General features: G+C 39.0%; 1 protein-coding gene across 2 annotated transcripts in view; it reads right to left on the bottom strand.

The window, feature by feature from the left end:
- Nucleotides 1-4,518: 4,518 nt before the first annotated feature.
- LOC137973885 (target of EGR1 protein 1-like) overlaps nt 4,519-6,460 on the bottom strand; it is an 18,542-nt gene continuing 16,600 nt past the window's right edge. The window contains exons 7-9 of one of the 2 annotated variants that reach the window (XM_068820778.1): nt 6,145-6,460; nt 5,320-5,430; nt 4,519-4,568 (exon numbers count right to left, since the gene is read on the bottom strand). The exon at nt 6,145-6,460 is cut by the window's right edge and continues 1,772 nt beyond it. The gene's annotated coding sequence lies outside the window, so the exon portion shown is untranslated. The remainder of the gene's footprint in view (nt 4,569-5,319; nt 5,431-6,144) is intronic. The other variant, XM_068820779.1, reaches the window with a different exon arrangement.

The raw sequence follows: 6,460 nt of genomic DNA on the forward strand, positions 1-6,460 counted from the left end.
GGAGAACATTCCCAGCCTCCACGAAGTCACTGGTTATTTTACATTGCCAGGACAAGACGTAATAATGAAATCGTCAGGCACCGATGAGCTGGGGCATCCATCCCCCACCAACAGAAAAACAATAACTAAATCAACGAAGACATTGTAGATTTCTTCTTCCTATTGTAATTTGTTTTTCGACAGACTCTTAAAGTGCCCTTAATTCCGAAGGTGATTTATACAAACTGCAGCATTGCGAACAGTTGTCACTACCTAGAAAAAGATTGGTGTGCTTCTGGAAACAATTTTCCCTACGCTTCTAGCTTGAAAAGCACTGGTTTCCAATTGGCTTTTTCAACTCCTCAAAAATCCAATCCTTATATACTATTCGCTATCACCACAGATTCGCACAGAAACCCAAAACGTATCTGTTGACTATTTACTTTCTTTTCATAAAATCCTGGCTACCTTGGTGGAATTCAACACCCTAAAAAAAATGTGATATTGCCCCTTTAATGTCATACCCAATGAAACGCACCTTCCATTCCAATCTTTCTGCCATCAGTGATCTGTGCTGCCTGTAATATTTCATTGATTTCTTCAACAGGAGCATCTGTTAAACTTAGCAAAGACTTTTTAATGCTCTCTCCTTCGATATAGCCTCTGTCCTCGGGATCAAACACACCGAATATCGTAAACAGGTTTTCGTCCTCCTCTATGTTGTTTTGCTCTTCAATCATGTTCACGAATTCTTCAAAATTGATTGTGCCATCACCTGTACATATAACGAAAGGAAAGGAATTAACACGACCTTTATTTACCTCGAAATACACAAGAAAGAAATTCACAGGTATCGAAATTAAATAAAGAAAGAGGGAGTTAAAGAACTAGGAATTCAAATTATATAAAAGAAATTAAAATGCCGCTTGGGTCGGAAAACACGCACATAATATCGACATCATAAAACAACAACAAACAAACAGACACACAAAACAAATATCTACCGAACTAACTAAACTGCACGCGAAGCAGCAAATAAATAAAAGGCACAGTGTATAGCGTTGAAGGCATGCTCTGCTCCGAATATTTCTTTGCTATTCACCTCCGAGAAACTCGCCGTGGATTTGCGCCCGAAAATATTGCAATCGTTGCAGGCATAAATGGGTAAAAATCAAATTTTTTTGCTGTATTATCTCACTGTTTTTGTGTATACTAAAACAACTATTCGCATCAGTTGCGGTCGAGGCTCGGTAAATATCCACCACAAGCCACCTCCACCTCGGTGAATAGCTGTTAAACAGCATGAGAAAGAACTTCTCCTTTTTCGGTTTGCAAAATGACATCACCGTAACCACCAAGTGAACTAATCGTTTTTATTGCTCAAAAAGAAAAGTTTAAAAGGAAAACAGTGCATTTCTAGCCTGCGTAGCTGTCGGTATTGTTGGCGCGAGAGGCATAAGCCGCGCGGAGAATGGGAAGGACACCCCGCTGGTGAAAAGACCATTTTCGAATTCTCACGGCTGCATTGGATCTAGCATGAAATGGAGGCTAATGCAGCAACTTAATTTGTGTTTGAAAAGATTTGCCCGCATAAGCCTTCATTTCATGCTAGATCCAGTCCAGCCGTAAGAATTCGAAAATGGTCTATTTGCCTCTCTCTCCGGTTGCCGTCCAAGGCTCAAAAATGTCTCGTGATTCAGCTCCCTATTAAGGACAGTATTGTTATTGCGCATACGTTCTGCGCATCTCGAGATACTCGAGTTTCCTATGGGTGGTGCTTATTAATACAACGACATTTTTGCGTGGTTTAAAACTATGCGGAAAAAGCTGAACTTAGCAAGTGCCCTTGGTATCCAAAAAGAAACTTGGGGGTAACCACGCCACGCGTTTTTTCAGGGATAATGAAGCTTCAATTTGGAAAAGAACGCCATACATTGCTTTGTAAGGAAAAGCTTTTTTACAAATATTGTTAATTATCTTCGAAAAATGCGTGGTTACCCCCAATTTTCTTTTTGGATTTCAATAACACTTAAGATCTGTTTCCCGCATATTCAGTAAACCGCGCAAAAACGTGACCGAGGTGCATATCAACACGAACCGGTATTTGCCTCGCCCTTCAATGTCCTGTTTCACTTCTCTATTAAAGGCAACGGCTGGATAAGTATAGACTTTCTGGGGATGTTTGAGGAAGGGAAAACACTCACGGCCACTCGAGGCCAGCAACCCATTTTACCGGGTTTTCTTTTTTCTTTGGGGGGGGGGGGGGTGGCGTCGCTACCACCGTTCGAAATGGATGCCGTATACCTTTATGTCAGCTGTGAGAGGACTGCTGCAGTGCTGGATATAATTTTACGCATTTTCAAGAAAGAGACAGAGCAAAAATCGCTGGATAAAACAGCTCTACATGTGCGTAAGTTACCATCAAAGTCTTTGGCGTTCACAAGTTGTTGCACTTGAGTGTCGGTGGGATTGGAGCCGAGCATGCGCATTGCATGCTTAAGTTCCTTTGTTGAGAGTGTCCCATTTTCGTTCAAATCGAAGCATTTGAATGCATCCCGATATTCTAAAAAAAAAACAATAAATAAAGAAAGAAAAAGCGGATGAAAATTCACAGAGTTACTCCCATTGACCGACGTTAGAAATTACGCCTTTCAGGTGTTAGAGCAGGCGTTAGAGCGAACGTTTCTTGAAAATTAGGTAACGGACTTTTTCTATATGCACGGTTTTGAAAAAGCAAAAACATCTTTTGTTTAGTGCAAACACCGCAATGAACATCTCCCCCCAGTTGAGCAGTGGGCGGATAACTTAATCCAGTGGATAACTTGAGTTACTATCCAACGGTTTTCACCCCTGCATGCAAAGATTTCAGTATTTGCTCATGTAAAAGTGAAGAGCATCGAAACGCGTGAACGAAAACCCTAGCGAACATTTGACGTTGAAGAGTGAGGACAACGTGCGCGCCATGGCTGCGAATCTTACGGGCCAACATGCGAGCCACACAGTTATTGAAAGCTAACCGTTTCAAAATGGGTGCTTAAGACTTAAATACCGTTTATCAGCGCTACTTGAAATGGGTGCTTAGACTTAAATGCAAGACTCACAAGGCTCGCATGACTTTCTGGCTAGCAGATTGTCCAGCCCCGACGTTGAATATATTCTAAACTCTGGATAGTTAATTATTCATTGGATAAAGCCTTTGAACATCTGGAGCCTGGTTAACAAAACAACAAACCGCCAAAACTGATGTAAAATGATAATTTCGCTTACTAAAAAGAAAGAAACAAAAAGACGCACAAAAGTCACGAAAGAAACAAGTCTTAACTTACCTCCCAGTTGTTCTCGAGTCAAAGAATCCTGTAAAAGCAAACGAGACAAAAGAATTTCGAAAACTGGTGTATTTAGAGAGTTATGGAGAAAAAATGATACAGAGAGAGAGAGAGAGAGAGAGAGAGAGAGAACTCACTTGGAAATGGGCGAGGTAAACTTATGCAAGCTGTGAACAACATTTTGACGTTTTCTTCTTACAATTATGTTTTAATTTTAGAGACTTCGGTTCTTCATTTGAATGTACAAACAGGCTCAACAAAACAGATACACACACAGTATCTATAGTATCCTACTATGAGCTCGGCTTCCTCCTTAACTCTTCAGTTTTCTTAATCCCTTAAATCTATATCACTATCCCTTACATCTTTTAAAGATGAAACATAGAGTACGTTGTGCTGATTATGAAGAATTGAAAATTCGGGGAAAAAAGAAGGTATTGCAAGTTCGGCGTTAATAAATAGCAAATGTGAACAAAAACGGACTGGCTTCCATGCAAACACACGAAAAACTGACCATTTTTTTTACTTGACCAACTGCTTACCTTCCCTTCTGCTGCAATCTTAGCCCAAACATGCAAATATTTTCGTTAGAACATGATATTCTCGGATAATTTTTTAATTCTTTAACAAATTCAATTTGTCTGTTTATCTTTGGCAAATTGATTAAATCGAATCTCCATGTTTTTTTGACAACTGCTCTCCAATACACCTTATCTTTTAATGAATCGCCTTCTAGAGAGAACACCTTTTTTATTAAAAAGCGAACATTTAATCCCAGTAAGCTAATACAACGAAGTCTCACTATTCAGTGACACGAAAAACAATTAGGGAACTTAAGTGTTGTCACAGGTCTTTGACTTTTTCCAAAAAGATTTGTTAAGTGAAAAACACCTTTGCTGTTGGCTTATGTTTAAGGCCTGGCCAAACGCTTGTAACATTTCAACGCAACATCTTGCAACATTGTTGAATGACATGTGTTGAATGGACTGGCCAAACCCACGCAACATATCACAACAGGGTGGCCAAACGTACGCGACATGTTGTGCCCAACAATGTTGCAAGATGTTGCATTGAAATGTTGCGAGCGTTTGGCCAGGCCTTATTATAACATGCGCGAAAATGATAAACTACCTCATGTCATCGATTTCAGCCTGCTTAAATACTATACAGTAATGTACGCTGTAATCTATGCTGTAAGGCATTGTAAGACTCACCATATCCAAGCTGCTGCTGTTAGTTCACTAGCCTCATCTGTAAACCTCCCTGAAATGAATCCACACTCCTTCGTGAGCTCTTACGTCTGCAAGAGGCTGATTAATCACGTGACTAGGTACGTCACTCAACTTCGAAAAACAAAACCTCATAGTCTTTTGGCATTAGATGATCTGTTTTAATTTAGGGATCCCTTTTTCTAGGGACGTAAACACGGTAACATTTTGATAAATATCGCATAAAGACAAAAGACACTACCGATTTAACAAAAAGTTAGTGCTTTTAATGTTGGTTGTTCTTTGCAGTGCGTCACGGATGGAAACCAGCCTTTAACCATCATTTGCATATCTCAGCTCGATTGGTTTTTTTCTCTTTTCCAAAAGTAGCAACAATGCCAACAAATGTGAATACGAATATGTAAAAGCACATCAAGAAAAAAAACTTCCGTTCACTGGTGATATGTAACAAAAATACAAAATTTGTGATCAGATATCCACGATATGAACAAAAAGAAATTACAATGTAAAAGCGTGCCAGTGAAACTTTGCCATACCATGCCAGTAAAAGCTGCGTTCAAACAAATACGTTGGATGTTTGGAAAAAGCGAGGATGAATTACATGTCATGTTTAACCTGCCATTTGAATATCAAACTGAGCTTATGTAAAATGGATGTCCGAAAAGACCGACAGATTTCTCGTTTGTCTGTGATGATTTGCGCCGCACGACCTCCAAGAAAATGAATTTTGGATCTCAATTCAGAATGCGACAATAACTGAGAGTTTACGTGACAAGTATACTCACTGTTTGGCAATACATCCAAGAGTGTTTAACTGAAGCAACGGTAAATGCGTTTAACTGGGTGACTAGCAACTTTTTCACGAAAGCAAAATATTCTGAATGAATTATGATTGTCTACAAGAAAAAAGTATATTCATGCAAAGCAATCTTTTAATCTTATTTGGTAAATACAGGGAGTGCATGGGATCAAATTTAAATGAAACTGAAGAGGCAAGACTGAGATAACGCTAAAATTTATGCTCGCCAAAAATAAACAAGTTGAAAGCAAACGATGTTTGTCGTATCTATGAATTTTTGATTTATAAGTGAACCTTTTCTCTGCGTGCATCAAAATCATCTAGATGTACGAGTAATATTAACTAAATCTCTGTATGATAATAACAGTACGCTTTGAAACTTCCGACTTCAAAAATAGGTGCAGAATACAAAACAGCGACTTAATATTTGACCAAAACACGAGCACATAAACCAATCAATAGAATGTAGAACATTTTACGATTTTACGGTTAAAGGGTGACGTGCAGATTCTCATATTACGTATGAATGATTGGAAATTTTTTTCCTAATCAAAATTATTTGAAACTCGAGAACGTTTCTCTCCTTGCTCCTTTCCAGTTTTCATATTCCGTTCTCCTTCTATTACATCGTATTTGTAGCGCACAAAAATGTCTTAACTATTCGCGGCAATTTAATATCATGTTAACGTTCCTATTCCGTTTGAGAACTTGAGGCTTATCTTATTTCTACCGTTTCTTGAAACGAAACACCACTCCGCCGTCCGCTTTTAAGGTGAAAAACGATACTCAGAGAAGGTTACAGCTTACTTACCAACATAGGAATCTCATGATCCTCGCCGATTACGAGCCACAGGGCGAATTGCAAAACATGCATTATTTTGGAGCGACACCTGTTGTTTCGTCCACTCGTTGCCAGGAAACCCATTGACTCTGCCATCATCGGTTCGCCAAATAACCCACGACCAAAGCAAGAAAAATAACCTGCTACATGATTATATCCCGTTTTAAAGAAAATTTAATGATAAACCAGGAACAATTTAATATTTAATAGACAGACACCTTCCTCGTGATATCCATTTAAGGCATTGTAAAACTAATGTCCACCTTGAAAAAGCTATTTGAGGTTT

Source organism: Montipora foliosa, chromosome 10, assembly GCF_036669935.1.
Source record: "Montipora foliosa isolate CH-2021 chromosome 10, ASM3666993v2, whole genome shotgun sequence".
Classification (NCBI taxonomy): Eukaryota; Metazoa; Cnidaria; class Anthozoa; order Scleractinia; family Acroporidae; genus Montipora; species Montipora foliosa.